Source organism: Hermetia illucens, chromosome 2, assembly GCF_905115235.1.
Source record: "Hermetia illucens chromosome 2, iHerIll2.2.curated.20191125, whole genome shotgun sequence".
NCBI classification, from domain to species: domain Eukaryota; kingdom Metazoa; phylum Arthropoda; class Insecta; order Diptera; family Stratiomyidae; genus Hermetia; species Hermetia illucens.
In genome coordinates, this window is record NC_051850.1 from 52,023,929 (window position 1) to 52,044,385 (window position 20,457).

At 41.8% G+C, this 20,457-nt stretch overlaps 1 protein-coding gene across 9 annotated transcripts in view; it reads left to right on the forward strand.

Annotated features, from left to right (window-relative positions):
* Window positions 1-20,457, forward strand: part of LOC119647532 (whirlin) — a 406,732-nt gene that overhangs the window by 11,995 nt on the left and 374,280 nt on the right. For all 9 annotated transcript variants that reach the window (XM_038048514.1, XM_038048513.1, XM_038048518.1 and 6 more), the window contains exon 2: window positions 15,383-15,815. The gene's annotated coding sequence lies outside the window, so the exon portion shown is untranslated. The remainder of the gene's footprint in view (window positions 1-15,382; window positions 15,816-20,457) is intronic.

A 20,457-nucleotide genomic window follows, 5' to 3' on the forward strand; every position in this document is an offset into this window, starting at 1 on the left:
TGAAAATGAAACTCGAAGGGAATTGGATAAGAATGTTTGGCTGCAAAAAGGTGACTCCACGTTGAAATGGGTACCCAAGCTGAATGATTTTTTGCAATACATTTCTAGATGTCGTTACTAGTTTATTACTCTAGGATCCCCATGGGTGGGGACGAATCGAACGTCTATATAGGTTTATTGCTCTAGAAATTCAATGGTTTGCTGCCAGAGGATTTTACGGCAAAATATGTTTATTAAGGATTTGAATAATAAAAGGAGTTATATACTTCCATTCCACAGGTTCTTCTCCCTTATTGCTATCTTTTCCTATATTTCGCTTAATAAGAGTTGTGTTATCATTTAAATGGGGCATAGCGCGTCAACCACACCTACGCGCTGGTTCGGTCCTGGCAGACGCAGCGAAACAAATGTCACTTGCGAAAACCACATGTGGAGTCACATGGACAAGTTATCCAGTAGCAATTTATTAAAAAAAAACAATTGAATATTGGATATGAAAGCGGTCTCCATTGATTATACATAGTTGGATCGCTGGGACAATTTCAAAAATGTACTGACAAAAGACGCTTGCGCCATGAACACCGGACCAGAAACTTACTAAAGATGGTTCTCATTATCCTATCATAATAATAATAATCGTTGGCGCAACAATCCATATTGGATCAGGGCCTTGAAGTGTGTTAGAGCACTCCATTCAAGACCGAAACGGTACACTACAGTATACTGTAGGAGGCAATGTGGTCAGCATTGCGCTCGCCCGAGATTATTACCCTGATTTGACTCAGGTACTCATTCACAGCTGAGTCGATTGGTATCCGATGTCAAATCACGATACAAATTCCACTGTCACCAATGAGATTTGAACCGCGACCTTCCGTACGATAGCCTTGTGCTCTAACCACTCAGCTATCCGGACACTTCCTATCATAATTCAGCTAAAAACGAGAGAGCGGAGCGGATTTGGAAGCCGTCAAGGAAAAATTATCAGGGAGTAGAGACAAGATTTTAAAGGAATTCCGAGTCTATCCATAGGAGGGACCGGTAGACAAGTGAAGGAAACAGAATATCCTCTAAGGAAGAATTACGTCTACCATTTTCGATGGTATCACATATGAAATGTTACATTGCTTTCATCATCATCATCATCATCAACGGCGCAACAACCGGTATCCGGTCTAGGCCTGCCTTAATAAGGAACTCCAGACATCCCGGTTTTGCGCCGAGGTCCACCAATTCGATATCCCTAAAAGCTGTCTGGCGTCCTGGCCCACGCCATCGCTCCATCTTAGGCAGGGTCTGCCTCGTCTTCTTTTCCTACCATAGATATTGCCCTTATAGACTTTGCGGGTGGGATCATCTTCATCCATACGGATTAAGTGACCCGCCCACCGTAACCTATTGAGCCGGATTTTATCCACTACCGGACGGTCATGGTATCGCTCATAGATTTCGTCATTGTGTAGGCTACGGAATCGTCCATCCTCATGTAGGGGGCCAAAAATTCTTCGGAGGATTCTTCTCTCGAACGCGGCCAAGAGTTCGCAATTTTTCTTGCTAAGAACCCAAGTTTCCGAGGAATACATGAGGACTGGCAAGATCATAGTCTTGTACAGTAAGAGCTTTGACCCTATGGTGAGACGTTTCGAGCGGAACAGTCTTTGTAAGCTGAAGTAGGCTCTGTTGGCTGACAACAACCGTGCGCGGATTTCCTCATCGTAGTTGTTATCGGTTGTGATTTTCGACCCTAGATAGGAGAAATTGTCAACGGTCTCAAAGTTGTATTCCCCTATCCTTATTCTTGTTCGTGCTTGTGTTTGACCAGTGCGGTTTGATGTTGTTGGTTGATTCGTCTTCGGTGCTGACGTTGCCACCATGTATTTTGTCTTGCCTTCATTGATGTGCAGCCCAAGATCTCGCGCCGCCTGCTCGATCTGGATGAAGGCAGTTTGAACGTCTCGGGTGGTTCTTCCCATGATGTCGATATCGTCAGCATAGGCCAGTAGTTGGGTGGACTTGAAGAGGATCGTACCTCTTGCATTCACCTCAGCATCACGGATCACCTTCTCGAGGGCCAGGTTAAAGAGGACGCATGATAGCGCATCCCTTTGTCGTAGACCGTTGTTGATGTCGAATGGTCTTGAGAGTGATCCTGCTGCTTTTATCTGGCCTCGCACATTGGTCAGGGTCAGCCTAGTAAGTCTTATTAATTTCGTCGGGATACCGAATTCTCTCATGGCCGTGTACAGTTTTACCCTGGCTATGCTATCATAGGCGGCTTTAAAGTCGATGAACAGATGGTGCAACTGTTGTCCATATTCCAACAGTTTTTCCATCGCCTGCCGCAGAGAGAAAATCTGATCTGTTGCTGATTTGCCTGGAGTGAAGCCTCTTTGGTATGGGCCAATGATGTTCTGGGCGTATGGGGCTATCCGGCCTAGCAAGATAGTGGAGAATATCTTATAGATGGTACTCAGCAACGTGATACCTCTATAATTGCTGCACTGTGTGATATCTCCCTTTTTATGTATGAGACAGATTATGCCTCGCTGCCAATCGTCAGGCATTGATTCGCTGTCCCATACCTTGAGCACAAGTTGATGAACCACTTGGTGTAACTGGTCGCCTCCATATTTAACCAATTCGGCTGTAATTCCATCGGCTCCTGGCGACTTATGATTTTTTAGCCGATGAATTGCACGGACTGTTTCTCCTAAACTTGGTGGTGGCAGTATTTGTCCGTCGTCTTCAGTTGGCGGGACCTCCAACTCGCCGATGTTCTGGTTGTTCAGTAGCTCATCAAAGTACTCAACCCATCGCTCTAATATGCCCACTCTGTCGGAAATCAGATTTCCCTCTTTGTCTCGGCAGGATGAGCATCGAGGTGTATAAGGCTTCATCCTGCTGACTTGTTGGTAAAACTTGCGCGCCTGGTACGGTTGCTCCCTGTACTTTTCTAGTTCACAGACTTGTTGGTTCTCCCAGGCTTCCTTTTTCCGTCTGTGAAGTCGCTTCTCCGCTCGACGGAGTTCGTGATAAGTCTCTGCGCGTGCCCGCGTTCTTTGAGAATGCAACATTACTCGGTATGCGGCATTCTTCCGTTCCGTTGCTAGCTTACATTCATCGTCAAACCAGCCGTTCCGACTCCTTTTGCGGCTGGGGCCAAGTATATTTGTGGCCGTATCCATGATAACGTTCTTCAGGTGGTTGTGAAGATCATTAGTTGATGCTTCATCTCCAGGTCCTCTATTGACTGCGGTTATTGCGGCATCCATTTCCCTCTTATAGGTGTCGCGGAGGGTTGTGTTGTGGATGGCTTCAGTGTTCACTCTCACCTGATTGTCAGAGGGGATTCTAGGTGGTATTGTTATTCGAGCTCGGAGCACCATGCCAACGAGATAGTGATCCGAGTCTATATTGGCCCCCCTATATGTTCTGACATTCATCAAGGCTGAGAGGTGGCGGCGTTCGATCAACACGTGGTCAATTTGGTTGAAAGTGGTCCCGTCTGGAGAGGCCCACGTATGTTTGTGGACCGCTTTCCGCGCAAACCAGGTACTTCCAACAACCATTTCGTGTGACCCTGCTAATTGAATAGTCCGCAGTCCGTTATCATTTGTTTTTTCGTGTAAGCTATGGGAGCCAACGTATCGCCTGAATACGGGCTCCTTCCCTACTTGGCTGTTGAAATCCCCAAGTATGATTTTGATATCATATCTGGGACAGGCTTCGAGGGCTCTTTCTACTGCCTCGCAGAAGGTATCCTTCTCCGACTCTGCAGTCTCCTCTGTAGGGGCGTGAACGTTTATGAGGCTTATATTTCTAAACTTGCCTCGCAAGCGCAGAGTGCATAGCCGTTCGCTTATACTTTCAAAGCCGATAACAGCAGGTTTCATTTTTTGGCTGACTAAGAAACCTACTCCGAGCACATGGTTTACTGGATGGCCGCTATAATATATGGTGTAGTGGCTCTTCTCCAGGAAACCGGTCCCTGTCCATCGCATCTCTTGCAACGCTGTTACATCAGCCCTATATTGGGACAGGGTATCGGCTAGCTGTTTATCAGCTTCATCTCTGTACAGGGAGCGCACGTTCCATGAGAAAATGCGCAAATCGTTGTTCCTTTGTCGTTGCCGGGTCCGTCGTTTTAATATCCGTCCTATCCGAGGCTCCTGTTGTGGCTTCGTAACGGTTGTTTTCCGTGTAGGGTTGTCAGCCCTACCCAACCCCCAACCTGGAGGACCAGTTGGTACAATTTGTCCCGTTTTTAGGCGCGGGAGACTCGCCTTCATCCTTCTCCGTCTGCAGCTTTTCGTTAAGAAAGAGCTCCCAGCGGTCACCACGTGGAGGTGGAGATAGGGTTTGGTAGTAGAGCTGTTGGTGTTGGTTCAGCAGGCATTTCCCAGGTTTTATGCTCCATCGTGGGTACCAATCCACGTTTCGCCCCGGGACCTATACTACCCTTTGACCACCTACATTGCTTTACTAGCCAACAAACTCACTGAAGATGCAGAATCGTACTGTGAAATGCAGATTGCATTTGAAAATCATTTGTAGTGTCCGGTTTGCAAAATAAACAAATTGGAAACCAGAAGTTGGTCGCTTCAGATATGAAAAGTTTTGTGGATTTCTTATATAAGAATACTTGCTTATGCGACAATTCCATTTGTGCATATCTCGCAGTGTATTTAGACATACCATTATATCTAAGGTTGCAGGGAATTAATACGAAAGAAGCAACTTTGATCTTATATAATTTCGTAAAGTCCCCAGTATATCACGCCTTCCCTATACTATTCTAAATCTTCTAGTTCGGGACTGAAGTTCAGTGAGAGCCATCGTCGTGATTCTTTTTCTTCGATTTTTCAGCTGGGCAGGTTCTAATAATGCGAGTTGGCTTTGCTTCTGAACGAAATAAATGCTGGGGAAGAAACAGGAAGTTTCTAAGAATGGACTGTTGATTCGACTCCGGACACATCGGTTGGAAGAGGGTAACTCTGAAGGTTGCGGTTTTCGTTTGTGCCCCAGGGATTTGTACCGTGACTTCATGTCGGATGCTAGTCGACTCAGCTGTGAATGAGTACCTGTGTCAAAATAGGGAAATATTCTCCCCCCATTTAATCCACGAATTCGGTAACATTGTGGTTGGAAACGCTGCTCTGCACGTTGAAGCAGGTGGGAAGAATGCGATGATCCGTGCAGCTGAGCTTCACGATTTTGTTTGTATTTTTAGTTTAACCTTTTTCTCAAAATTCGGGGCCATTTGGCCACCGTCTATGACTCCATGCGGATGAGTGTGGGGTGCTGAATTATGCGCATGTGCTGACGGCATGAAACTCCGGGCGTAAGAACCTTTGGTGATAAAAATGTTGTTCTGTTAGTCTCCACTGTACGTGGACTTCGAATTCCTTAGAGTAACATTTCATTTCAGTTTCAAGAGTACTCCTTGAACATAGAACTTCAGGGATCGAAGAAGATTATGTGCCACAATAATCCACCAGGTGCTGATATATATGCATGGCTCTCATCTTCCGATGTGCTCTGGAATTATTTTACTTATTTACACCTGGATCTCACGAACGGTCGATGTTACATTTGAGAGATCGCATCTCTACAACCCTGCGAAATGTGGCAGATGTAATATTGAAGGGACAATAAGCGACCGTTAAATTGTGATCCCTTTCGAGGCCAATATCAGTGGCTCTTTTGTTACGCACATCCGGGAGACAATTCCTAAATGTACTAATGATGCAAAAGTGGTCAATCCGATTAGTCGTGCTGTGTTGAACAGTTGCAGTCCAACCCACCATTACCGTTACGGTCGCCAAGGCCGTGCGTCCCCCACTACGTACTCGAGTGAGTGATTGACAGAACCCATTCAAATCATCCATCACGATCACGATGTCACCTTCAGAATTATAGAAAGCATCCTTCTCCACTATAACGAAAGTCTCTGTTATTACATAGCACTATTGTGATGCTTCTTAACCTGGACCGGAATCTTGCAGTCAGAAGTTTGTTAAAAATTGACTCCCAGGTCAAGAAAGCGCACTGTGATGTAGCCATCAGAACCACCCCGACACCGGATTCACAGCCACTCGGCTTTCCAAAGTACAGAAACGCATTGTCATTGTAGTGGCAAGAGGGAGAACAGCCCTCTCCAGAGCCCCACCATCTAAATTCGCTTAGGAGCAGAATGTCCAGCTTATATGGTCAATTCTTGCTCGGGTACGAAAAAGGAAGCATTCTGGGGATCCTCGATAGCGATGTCGGGGAGCGTGCGCATATTCGAGAAATTAAGCATAGTTCGTTTTCCATAGCCAAGGGTCGTAGCCGTGAGGTGAGTCCCTATGATAGCAATTAATTTTAAAAATTTGCAAATTCTAGTCCACAAATTTCTATCCCTTTTAGTCGTCTTTTACAAGGAAGTCTTTGAGTGTATTCTGCAGCCCTCACAGGGAGAACTGCACTATTATGTGCAGTTAAATTGTTCATGAAATTAGATTAATTGTTAAGCAATTCATAGTCCCCATCCTTTCTTTCAGGCATTGCATTTTGTCTTCCTTGTTTTGACTCGCCACGTTTTCAATTGTTGTCATTTTCCATGGATATTAAGGGGGTCATCTCGTGTGAAGGCTGTTTTTTTTGGCTTTTTTGCAAATTTTTTATGAAGAGCTGGATAAAGATACAAATACGAATTTTTCACCATAGATTTACTAATATCTTGAGCGTGCATAGCAATTCTTCCACCCCGATAGCATAGTTGGTTATTGAAATACAGGGTAATTTATGCACCCATCTCCAAAAAAAAGTGTTTTTTTACTGCCACGCTAGAGGGCGCTGTGATCCTCTTAAAAAAAGTGAACGACGTTTTAACGTACAGACTTAACTACAGTCCGCAAACTAGGATTATTAAAAAAATATTAAAAGCTAAATTTTTGGTGCCGTGTTAAACTTTTTTTTGCGAATTTTGGTGTTTTTTCACGGCTTCTGCAATGAATAAAAAAAAAACTACTGAACGAATCACAATTATCCTAGTTTTTGGACTGTAGGAATATGTTCTGAATAAGTCGTGAAAATTTCAACGAATTTCGTTGAAAAACGTTTCGAGAAAAACGCATTTAAAAACTGGAATGCGATTTTTAGCCATAAAACCTTAACTGATCATTGGTCTGATATACCTAATCCATAAGCCTTAGGTTTCTTGAAGAAACGCATGTACAGCCTTGGCTTCAATTTTTGTCCTTTTAGCGAAGTCATTCGAACGTCATTCGGATCGATAAATACGAGCTTTATTACGGCGATCGACATAAATCTGTCATGTGACTTGTCACGTGTTTAACACTATAATTTCTGAACGACTCCGATTATCAAAAAATCACTTTGCCCATATATTCTACACTCTATCTAGATACAATTGATGCAAAAAAAATTCGATTTCGGGAATCCGACGCACGGGATGACCCCCTTAAGGTTAAGGTTATGGGGAAGAAGAAACGGGATGTGCAGCCGTCAAGAGAAACTATAATATTTTGTGATTTACAGTGTCAAAGGCTTTAGCATAGTCAGTGTAGATAGAGTGCACTTCGTGTCGCAAATTTAGATATTTAAGGCAAGAGCGCAGGTAATTAAGAGGGAAGGGGACGTATGGAAGAGGGAAGAAGATCTGATAGAATGGTATATAAGGTGCTGAGTGCTTGATTAGAAGTTAATGGAGGGAGTATTGGAGCCCAGTTGATTATCACCAAGGCTAAGTTCCAGATCATCAAAGTTTTGTCTTACGAAAGTTGAACTTGTCAGGCTTGCGCACGACAGGAGAGTGAAGTCTGGGTTGGAAAAGGCAATGCACAAGAAGGTTAGAGAAGACAAGATCAAGATTTCGATTTAAGTGATTTCTGGAAAGATTAAATTGCACAGCGGCATAGATGTTCATGAAAGCAGATAAAGAAAGTGAAAGGTGGAAGTAGTTACTGGGGAAGGAATAGGAAGGCCGGGAGTCACTCAAGAGGTTGAAAGAAATAAAGGTGGGCAAGATGGTTTAAACTTCTAATAATCTGTCGAAGAAATCTGAAGGAAAGCTGAGATAAGGAGAATATGGTAAAGGGGATGGGGCGGTTTGGCAGAATCGTAGATGGAGGAGAAGGAGGAGGAAAAAATGGTGTCGGCATGGACAGGGGACTTAACAACCACCAGTTCCGCTCGTTGACTTGCCGGGTGCAGCGCAGTCTCCGTCACAATGAAAGATCTTCGAGGAGCTCGAAATCTAAAAGCCTGTTATCCACCCAGGTTTCTGTAATGTAGATGACGTAATGAAACTTGATCCTACATTTTGGTAAAGAGAAGATTTGGAAAAATAATACAAGTTTGGCGGAGGAGGCGAGCGGGCCCGAAATTTTCTCGATGTCTGGTCCTCTAATAAGGCTTGAGGATGAAGGCAAAAAGGAAGATTGGGCAATAGCGTCGAAATCATAGGGTATGGTATTTTGATGGAGGCTGTCACTCGGTCTTGAGGGCCATCCTTCGTCAGCTCCACTCACGAGAGAGGTGACAGAGTTGAGTTTGTCTTCCTGCTGTTTTAGACCAGAATATCGTCTGAAGTTGCGGAATAAGCTAGGCTCGACACAAATAGTTGTTTCGTTTGCGAGGCAACATTAAGCTGGGAGTCGTTGAAGCGAAATGAGATCGGAATGACGGCTGGTGTAGGCTGTGTTCAAAGCCAGCATGTATTTATGAGGAAGCACTTGAAAGAGGATGATCGTTGGATCTGCATATCGCAGCCGATGTCGAGTGGGAAGCATGTCCCTTGGATTGAAGGTGATTGTTACCGTTGCTTCAGCTAGGATGCACCGCTCAGGTGTTGCGATCTTCCATAGTTGCACTGGAATACTGCATGGCAAACAAAAGAGGGGAATTCCTCATTTGCACGAGAATGACGCAAGGGGTCAAAATCGTCTAGGTGGAGCAAATCGCGGCCGGAGAGGGGGGGGGGGGTATTTGGATAAAACATAGTATGGTAAAGTTTGATTTGGCAATCTACCCACCCGTGCAGGTGTTTGAAGTGAGGGAGAAGGGGACAGCTCCACTCTCCAATCTCCTTGCTTGTTTACGATGCGAAAATAATTTCTCTTTGGTGCGCCACATCTTTTCTATGAGATTGACCGAGTTTTTAGCAGTGCTCACCTGCATACTCTTCTTAATTCTTCCTCCCCAGCAATGAAGCCTCTTCTTTTTTTGAGGCGCTACCATTTTTGAAGGGATTGTGCCGATTTTTAACAGGGTTGGAGAGAAAGAGAGGCAATCTTTCCATACCTTCTCTACGACTTGTGGGGTGAGGGTTCAAAATTAATCCGTGCCGTGATAATATGAAAATAGCTTCATTTTGAGGTGTCATAACTTTTTAATGGAAGGTGGCTACCATAATTCGGCAATCGGGTTATAGAAGAGGGACTTTTCTATTGCTTCTACAAACCTCATCGCTTACGCTCTTACGGAGTACAGTTGAAAATTCAAACTTTACTAAGATGATATAAAATACTCACATTTAGAGGCCATAGCGTTTTCAGGGGGAGGCCGCTATCAAATTTCAATGGGGTTCAAGAGGGAGGACCTCTCCTTTACTCTTCATAACCTTAGGTTGAAAAAAAATTCCAGAAAATTTGACGACATGTTACTTTATCAGTTGATTGATAGAAGTCAATAAATGAATAGTAAAGTAAGACGCAAAGCTTCCTGCCGACATTGGTAACTACAATGCCACACCAAGGGCGTAATATACATACATATTGTTCTTCATAATTAAGTTCTCCAACATCTGCGTTGCCGGTTCGACCTTGCCATTTATAGAATTTATCCATACATAACTGCATTGTGGCACCACAGTGTATGCCCCAGTCCAATATATTATGCAAAAATACCTTTACTAATAGGGAAACAATGAATTTTCGTACCTTTCTCACTGATGAAAAATATCGACCAAATAACTTAAAATCCAGCTGTACTCGTGCCTGTATACCTCCTAGGTTGACGAGAAATATCCAAGAATTTCATTCGGCACGAAAGAACATATAAACTACCCTCCTACCCTACAAGTTGGCCAAGTATAGTCTCTGTCAACAAAGAAGGGGATGTACATGATACTTAGAATTCCAGGTGAAAAGAGCACAAACGGAAAATGAGGACTACTATTCTACTTTTGATTTTCCGTCGTCAATTCAGTGGGCATAAATAAGTCGTCTGTCCGTTGTTCCCGTTTTCTGCTAGAAATCCAATTTCCAACTTGAAATTAATCCAAGAAAGTGAGTGGTATGATGTTGGACAGGAAAAATACATGTAAATGTAAAGAGGTAGGATTTTTGGTATGGGATTTTGTGGTTTAATTTGCGAACAGTGTGTAGTGGCGCTATTCGGATTGTTGAACATTTAAGTGGAGGAGAATAGGGAGAAATGATGTCTGCGGATTAGTTGTACAATGGGTCACTATATTTGAAAGGTATTCAGTTTGCTCGAAACTAACTAGTGGTTCCAAGGCTACCACAGGGATTTGGGTTTTGTTTCCACTTCGGAGGCTGTTCGTTAATTATAAATACCAACTTAAGTAATTATTCTTCAGTATTTAATTCTCTGTTAAATTTTACTTAATATATTATTATATATCGTGCTGAGGGCAATAGCAGATTTTAAACATGATAGATGCACGTACACAACGTGCCCATGAAAGCATACCAACTGGGCTCGCTCGTACTATCATAAAAATTCCGAAGATTAGCGCACCGCAATCCTTGTATGTCACTCATATACAATCCTCTATGGCATTCACTTTCCCTATTCATCTACGTACGAGTAATCTACTCGACAATCTGTACACATTTCTTCCTTCTCGCTATGAACTCGGACAGAGTTTGAAACTTTACGGTCATACCTTTTTCTAGCGTGTTAACAGGCAATGACTGCATTTTGTCACCAAGGAATAAACTTTTTCCAAGGGATCGAAACTTATAATGAGATCCTTTCATGATACTATACTAACTATTCTACATAAGCATGAGGCGGGTATAATCTCCGAAACTGTCAGGGAATAAGTTGACAAATTGTCCAGAGGAAGATTTTTGGAACTAAGCACTGAGTGGCCTATTTTTTTCGACCTCATTCAGATTTTTATTGGTGAAAAACGTTGTGCAGTATAACGAGTTCGACCGAAATTGAAATTTATTCGTAGATTATTTGAAATTCTCTTGATGAGCCCAAAAGGATAATCCCTCGACACGTAAGATGTCACCGATATAATAACAGAAGATATTCCTTTTATAGGCTTGTGTCGTCTAGGAAATCTTCCGTCGTTTTTCCTTGGCAAAGAAGAATTTTAATGAATACCAATATGAGCAGGGTTTTATACACTCCAAAGAGATGATACATGTACAAGTATACATACATAGAAGAAAATTAACTCACCTCTAGGGTCCACGTGATGCGAAACGTGGTGTAGCATAATTCTATACTTCCCTATAGGATTTTATGCCCGTGTTTCATGCATATATTTTTCATTCTCTTATTCTATACACACATATCACGTTCAATCCATTCTAAGTTTTTATTCTGGCTTTAAAATGAATTCCCTTCCAGGTTTCTTGGCAGGCAATATTTTCTTTCAATCGAAGCACCTTTGGATGTCTCACGGGATATGTAATCCGACCCAGCATTCCAAACGGAATATTTCAAATCGGATGACAGAATAATTTATTATTTTGGAAACATCATATATTACGTAACTCTACATTTGTCATGTGATAGCACGATATATATCATAGTTACACATTAAATTGAGAAACCCTTTTTTTCCATGAAGAATTTGGCATTATTCCTGACGAGAAAGTTCGTGTGTGTCTAATGACCTGACATCTGTTCTTATAAACAAATATGGTTGTAAGATGGCTGAGCAACGGCTGTAGAAGTTAGAATATGTAAGACAGGAACTGATTCCTAGTGTTACGTTATAACCTTTGCCATTGAACTTTGCTATGGTTCGCAAGCTCGAGTTTTGGAACTATCAATCAATTGGATTTCAAGAACAGACATTAGACCTTGCAAACTATTAAACTTTTGAAATATGGTATGTTGTCTGACACGATAAATGGCGTGAAGGAGTGAAAATGGATTTCCGGCTTACCTAAATTGAGAAATTTTCTCAAACGGTTGGTGATCATTGTCCAAGTTACACGAAGTTTTGTGGTGGCCAAATTTCAGTTTTGAACCTCATCACTCACTCATATGTATTCAAAGTCACAGGAAGGAGGTATTGCTGGTTTTCGTTAGCATAATCCAATCTATTTATTTTATTTTTCTTCTTCTTCTTTCTTCAACCCAGCCGATCATAACCTGTGTTAACCCGAGCGGGGAAGGTTTGCAGTAGGGACTGAAAAGTTATGATGAAATGCTAGAGTCGGTTATTTAGCCGACAAAGGAAGGGCACTGATAGGCGGCTTTTGAACTAAAATGGGAAAGTGTTCTTGAAAAAGTTATACGCGGAGGTGACTTTGTATTCAGCTAAAATAATATGTTTCGGTGATCTTTTGGTTTTTTAATCATAAGTTCGACCAGCAGGGCTGCCTAAAAACGGATCCGGAAGGATGCCGCTTAGCATATCATGAATCTGAAATTTGCTTTAACAAAAGCTTTCTATCTCTGGAGGACAAAGCCTCATTTTTGGTGAAGTCGGAAACGTTCTTATTTTCACGTACTAAATGCTGCTGGAGAGCTGCATTGAGAACTAATGTTAGGATAGGTGGGGGGGATAGGGGTAAGGAACTCCAGACATCTCGGCTTGCCACCGAGGTCTACCGATTCAATATCCCTAAAAGTTGTCCGGCCTACCCCATCTCTCTATCTGAGGCAGAGTCTTTTATGTTTTTCTTTTTCTACCATAGAGTGAGAGTTATAGACTTTTCGGGCCGTATCATCCTCACCCTTACTATTGAGAAATATTAAGTGTTACCCTTGAGCATGACCTCATTGAAAATCAACAAGAAACCAAGTCGGGAACCCGGAAGCTAGGCGCTGCGCCCTACACACTGCTTTATGCAGATGATGTTTTTCTAGCATCACATAACAAAAATGATCTCGAACAACTTGTCCAAAGATGGAATGATCGCATCATGCAACACGGTCTCAGATGGAATCTAAACGAAACTGGATTTTTGGCGACCGATCCCCATGAAATAGGCACAATCACTGTCAGCGGCAGTGATCTGCCCAGAACTGAGCGATTTTAATACCTCGGGTTAACGCTTTCAACCAATGGAGAACTGCGTTATGAAATTGCTTCACGCATTAACGCAACCTGGATGAAGTGGCGTTCCACAACTGGATCGACTGTGATCGACGTATCAACGAACGACTCAAATCTAAAATTTACCGCAATGTCGTCCGTCTTGTCGCTGTCTACGATTCTGAGTGTTGGCCGACTTTAAAAGACAATGAACGGCGTCTTACGGTAATGGAGACGAAGATGTTGCGTTGGACTAGTGGCGCGACACAGTTTGATCACATCCGAAATGATCGTGGAAAAATTGCGAGAGAGGCGTGTTCCATGGTATCATCATCATCAACGGCGCAACAAACGGTATCCGGTCCAGGCTTGCCTTAATAAGGAACTCCAGACATCCCGGTTTTGCGCCGAGGTCCACCAATTCGATATCCCTAAAAGCTGTCTGGCGTCCTGACCTACGCCATCGCTCCATCTTAGGCAGGGTCTGCCTCGTGTTCTTTTTCTACCATAGATATTGCCCTTATAGACTTTCCAGGCTGGATCATCCTCATCCATACGGATTAGGTGACCCGCCCACCGTAACCTATTGAGCCGGATTTTATCCACAACCGGACGGTCATGGTATCGCTCATAAATTTTGTCATTGTGTAGGATACTGAATCGTCCACCCTCATGTAGGGGGCCAAAAATTCTTCGGAGGATTCTTCTTTCGAACGCGGCCAAGAGTTCGCAATTTTTCTTGCTAAAAACCCGAGTTTCCGAGGAATACATGAGGACTGGCAAGATCATAGTCTTGTACAGTAAGAGCTTTGACCCTATGGTGAGACCTTAGATAGGAGAAATTGTCAACGGTCTCACAGTTGTATTCTCCTATCCTTATTCTTCTTCGTGTTTGACCAGTGCGGTTTGATGTTGTTGGTTGTTTTGTCTTTGGTGCTGACGTTGCCACCATATATTTTGTCTTGCCTTCGTTGATGTGCAGCCCAAGGTCTCGCGCCGCCTGTTCGATCTGGATCAAGGCAGTTTGTACGTCTCGGGTGGTTCTTCCCATGATGTCGATATCGTTTGCATTCACCTCAGCATCACGGATCATTTTCTCGAGGGCCAGGTTAAAGAGGACGCATAATAGGGCATCCCCTTGTCGTAGACCGTTGTTGATGTCGAATGGTCTTGAGAGTGATCCTGCTGCTTTTATCTGGCCTCGCACATTGGCCAGGGTCAGCCTAGTCAGTCTTATTCATTTCGTAGGGATACCGAATTTTCTCATGGCCGTGTACAGTTTTACCCTGGCTATGCTATCATAGGCGGCGTTAAAGTCGATGAACAGATGGTGCAACTGTATTCCAACAGTTTTTCCATCGCTTGCCGCAGAGAGAAAATCTGATCTGTTGCTGATTTGCCTGGAATGAAGCCTCTTCGGTATGGGCCAATGATGTTCTGGGCGTATGGGGCTATCCGGCCTAGCAAGATAGTGGAGAATATCTTATAGATGGTAGTCAGCAACGTGATACCTCTATAATTGCTGCACTGTGTGATATCTCCCTTTTTATGTATGAGACAGATTATGCCTCGTTGCCAATCGTCAGTCATTGATTCGCTGTCCCATACCTTGAGCACAAGTTGATGAACCACTTGGTGTAACTGGTCGCCTCCATATTTAACCAATTCGGCTCCTGGCAACTTATGATTTTTTAGCCGATGAATTGCACGGACTGTTTTTCCTAAACTTGGTGGTGGCAGTATTTGTCCGTCGTCTTCATACATTTATTTTTCTTAAATTTACTTTAAATCTGGCTCCCCATTATGTACCTTATAGAACAAATCAGGTCAGTTGAGCAACTAGTCGCACAACCATTGAATATACATTTTCGCTCATAAGCAAAATTATAAACCAGTTTTTATTATTCCAATTTGCAACGTGTATTGAAGCGTTTCTGCCTCTAAACTGGGAATATCTCCCACGGCTACACGTACTATATTCTCGAATGAATTGGTTGTGGCATGTTCTTCACGGCCTGCTTCCTTTCATTTAGGTAACTTATTTTGGTTATTTTATTAGGTCCTTTTATTGAATAAGATATCGAAATATAATAAAAACACTTTCAATTTCTCTTTTTTTTGCAGGCAGACGCATAAACTTTAATGTGCAAGAAATAAATTGGTTCTATCTGTACGGACCCGAAAAGTTAGTGTGAATTATAAAATAAAAAATGTTTAAAGGTGAATTATCTGAAAACTAAATGAATAAATCAGTAGATATCGCATCTAAAAAACAAATTCTCTGCAATTCATATAAAATATTGAGTTATGTGCTTAGTAACCGGTTCAAAATGTGTTTACTATCAGCAATTATACTGCGGTAATAATACAGTTAAAACATGTTTGGTCGTTATTGCCACTAAAAATCTTGGTAATTCGTTAAGAAGTGCTTGTAGTGAAAAGTGTTTAGGAATTAATCGAATTAATTTATGGAAGTGGAATAATAATAATTGTGACTTATCGTAATGGACAGATACTTCCATACATCCAATAACTTTGGATAACGCTTGGAGAAAAGGTATGTTATCTATGTTTATATTTTTTTTATTAAATTTTAAATAGATTTGAGAATCTTGCATTATTCAAGTGCAATCATATTTTGGTATGTACTTACACTGTTTGGGGAATCTACACACGTTGCGAAAACGTGGTTCAAAAATAGCTCCAGGAAATTTATAATACTCCTAAGTATCCTATCCGTAAATGAAATAAATGTGCAAAATAATAAAGCTCTTTCTTACTATTTCTATGATTATAATTATATTAATATGTTTGTAAAATAATGGAAAAAACATTATTTTTAAAGTAGCCGGGAACAGAAAAAGAAGAATAGGCTGAATTATTGGGATGGCCATTATCATATTATATAATATAAGGCCTACAAATAAGTTCCGTCGGTTTTCACAATAGATGGTGTAGCTTGTTTTTTATTCCATTGATTCCAAACATTCATCGGAAAGCTACTGTCAATAGGCACAAACGTCAGTATAAATTATTAATTTGAAGTGTAAACAACAATACTTTTTTCATCAACGAAAATGGCCAATTTTGTACCAAATAATGTGCTTTTGCGGAGAGTTCTACTTCATTATTTCAATTTGAAGGAAAAAGCAACCGAAAGTCATCGCATTTTGGTGGAAGTTTATGGTGACCATGCTCTATCTGAGCGAACGTCTCAGAGGTGGTTTGGAAGATTTAAAAGTGGCAATTTTGACTTGGAAGACGAAGAGCGCGCCGGACGGCCAACAATTTTTGAAAATGAAGAATTAGAAGCATTGCTCGACCAAGATCCATCGCAAACGCAAGAAGAACTTGGAAAAACACTTGGAATCACTCAGCAAGCCATTTCCCACCGTTTAAAAGCAATGGGAATGATCAGAAAGGTCGGAAATTGGGTTCCGTATGAACTGAAGCGAAGAGACGTCGAACGCCGTTTTTTCACGTGCGAACAACTGCTCCAACGACATGAAAGGAAGGATTTTCTGCATCGAATAGTTACTGGCGATGAAAAGTGGATCCATTACGATAATCCCAAGCGTCGGGCAACGTGGGGATACCCCGGCCATGCCTCATCATCGACGGCCAAAGCGAAGATCATGCTGTGTATATGGTGGGACCAGTTGGTGTGGTATACTATGAGCTGTTAAAACCAAACGAAACGGTGACGGGCAAACTCTACCGACGTCAAATGATGCGTTTGAGTCGCGAACTCAAGAAAAAATGGCCGTAATACCAGTAAAGGCATGATTTTGCAACATGACAATGCTCGTCCACATGTTGCACAGCCCGTTAAAACATATCTAGAAACGTTGAAATGGGAAGTCCTATCCCATCCGCCGTACTCTCCAGACATTGCTTCTTCTGATTATGATTTGTTCCGGTCGATGCAGCATGGCCTGGCTGACCAGCACTTCTCCAATTCCAACGAACTAAAAAAATGGCTCGATGAGTGGATAGCGGCCAAGTCGGCCAATTTTTGGCGCGATGGTATCTATGAATTGCCTGAAAGATGGAAGAAAGTTGTGGCTAGCGATGGGCAATAAATGTATAACCAATTTTCCACAATAAAGCTTCAAATTTAAAAAAAACCGACAGAATTTATTTGTAGGCCTTATAGATAGAATGGGTTGAAGAGTTGCGTGAACGTTTGCGACCCTCCTGACTGTTCACTTTGGAGTAGGTTTATTATCTTCCTTTAAGATAATCATAGACCCGGGTCTGACATTGAGACTAGTCTGCTTCGACTTTAGCCTTCACTGCGATTTGCTGGAGTACTCATTCGTCCACGTTCGCTACAGCTCATCTTTGATGTGAGTTACAGGTTTCCACATCGTTAAGGGTCCAATCTTAATGGGTGCTTGATGATTAATATTGACGGTAATGGATTTGTCTATTGAGATCGTCTAGGGCTAGCAGTTAAGTCATTAGGATGACTTGAGTCGAGAATTTTTCTATTTGCATTCACTACATTTTGCATCTCTTGGTATATTAACGATGTGGATGACACATTTTGGCCTTTTTTACGTCTGGTTCCCGCAGATCACCAATGAGGGCACGGAGAATAAATTGAAAATCTTTTCTTTATTATAGCATTCCTATTGTATGCTACACAGTTTGTCTCAAAGTAAACAGGACTTCTTCTAAATAAAAACAACAAATTGTTTTTCTCGGCAAAATTGTTTTATTTTGTTCAAAATAATCTCCTTCCGCTTGGATGCACTGATTTGCGCGACTTAACAACTTTTCGAATGACGATTTTAGATCCTTGACCTGCATGGCTCGGAGGATGTCGGTACACACCTTTTGAATGGCCAGAATGTCAGCACAGCGCCTACCTTTCGTCGGCAAATGAAGTTTTCCCAACAGATAAAAGTGACAGAGTGCCAGATTAGGCGAATACGGCAAATGATTGACCGATAAAATGCGATTTTTGTTAAAAAAAAATCGGTGATCAGCGTCGATCGATGAGACGGCGTATTATCGGACAACAAACACTAACTCCCTTCCTCACGATATTCTGGCCGAATGCAACGAATACAATGCAACAACCACCAACATAATATGGCGCAGTAACTGCTTGGCCCGGTGGGATGAACTCATGATGAACAATACCCTTTACATCGTTAAAAAAAATGATTATTGTTTTCACTTTTGACTTCCGAAAACGAGATTGTTTGGTTGCAGGCTCGTTTTCTGGCCTCCAGTCAACACTTTAACGCTTTGTGTGTGGATCGTATTGGAAACACCACGTTTCGTTAGTAACAATGTTGTAAAGGAAGTTTTTGTCCTTTTCGACTGTTTAGCGATATCCTTACAATGTTAGATTTTAAGCAATTTTTGGTCGTCAGTGAGTTTGTGCGGCACAAAGTGAGAACAAACCTTCCGATAGCCCAATTTTCCGATCAGAATGCGATGAATCGAATCCTTGGACATTACCAATTCCATTCTCATAGAACGCAACGACGATTTAGGCTGAATTTTGAGAAATTCAAGCACTTTTTCGATGTTCTCTGGCGTAGTCGCGAATTTCGCCTGACCAAAAAGAGGGTCGTCATCGATGTTTTTACGATCGTTTTTAAAACGCGTATACCATTCACGGGATAGACAATCATCATCATATACTTGTTGCATCAATTGAAACGTTTCGGTAAACGTTTTACGGAGTTTGAAACAAAACTTAAAATTGGCTCTTTGCTCAGTGGTCATTTTTGTACCGACAACGCAAACATACTGTCATGAATTTTTTACTGGAAGATGCATCTTTCGAGCGCCTATAGCCACATCAAGATGGCGCCACCATAAATATCCTTATTTAAAAAGTCCTGTTTACTTTGAGACAGAGTGTATTTCCTGCTCCCTGAGAGAATACACGCTGAGCGAATTTTTTGTATTTATCTTTCGTTCTGAAGAATCTCCTCTACCTACTATTCTTCATAGTATACTTATGTACTGTCGAAAGCATCTATTGGCTAATGAAATCTAAGTGTCCCCTTTTTTTAGCAAAATAATTGAAGATTGCAGCTTTTAGACGTTGATAAGTACAGAGACGGCTTCAAAAATCGACACTTGGATTTAGAAATCACCGAGAAGGCTGATCTCGCGGTAATGGTATCGCTCTGCAGGCCTGCATGCATCAACGGAGACACGAATTTGTCTCAATGCTGTGTCTTGGAAATTTAACGTAGTTTAGCACTGATGCTTTCACGGAATTCGGAACACTTCGATTTCGATTATCACAATGACTGCTTTTAATTTGATTGGACCTAGTATTCCCCTATTATCCCCGCTTAGGAACCTTTCGTTGATCATCAATTAATTTGCATCCCAAACTGGCCCACTCTGGATGGGCATTTAAGACCTATTGTTTTCATGTTCTTTCTATTTGAAAATAGATAGAGTTGAGCTTATTGATCTTCTTTTGGAATATTTTGGAATAGCTTTGCAAGATCACTACACCATTTTAAGGTTTATAAAACAAAAGCCTAATCGGCTCAATATCTCTCTGCTTGTCTGTCTAACTGTTTGTTACATACGTGCAAAAGGGGGGTGTAAATTTTTTGTCACCGAATATAGTCATCTTGTATATCAAATGAAAGGCCTCTATTAGTACTTTTCGAAGCCAGTCTTAGTTTTGACATCTATTGGAAAAGCAGAAAATGCGGGGGGTTGAAAGTGATTAGTTTGTTAACAGAAACTACCCACCGGAAAAATTTGAGAAAATTCGTGAACCTGCCTCTATACGGTTTCCAGGCCCTAAAATGCTTTCCATATTCACCCTCATTATTTTATCCTAGAGTTATATAAATGCAGTAATATAGTAGGAAGTATGACATGCCCAAGTTTGATCAAAATTGTAATATTACTGATAAAGTTACAATAGCTCAAAGTTGTCGATTGCAAGTAAATTTGCTGCAACTCAAAATACAAAATATCAATATAACAACAAAGTGAGTGGTTTCACATTCTAAATTTATCTCATATATAGTTTACGGGCTACGATCAAATGGAATAGTTTTGCACTCAAATATATTTACATAAGAAACAAACAAAACCTTTCATACCTGAGGTGCTGCGCTTCTGGTTTCCGACTTCCTCAAACAAGTCGGAAACCAGAAGCGCAGTCCGACTTTACCTAACGCAGTTATCAATTAATCACGAAG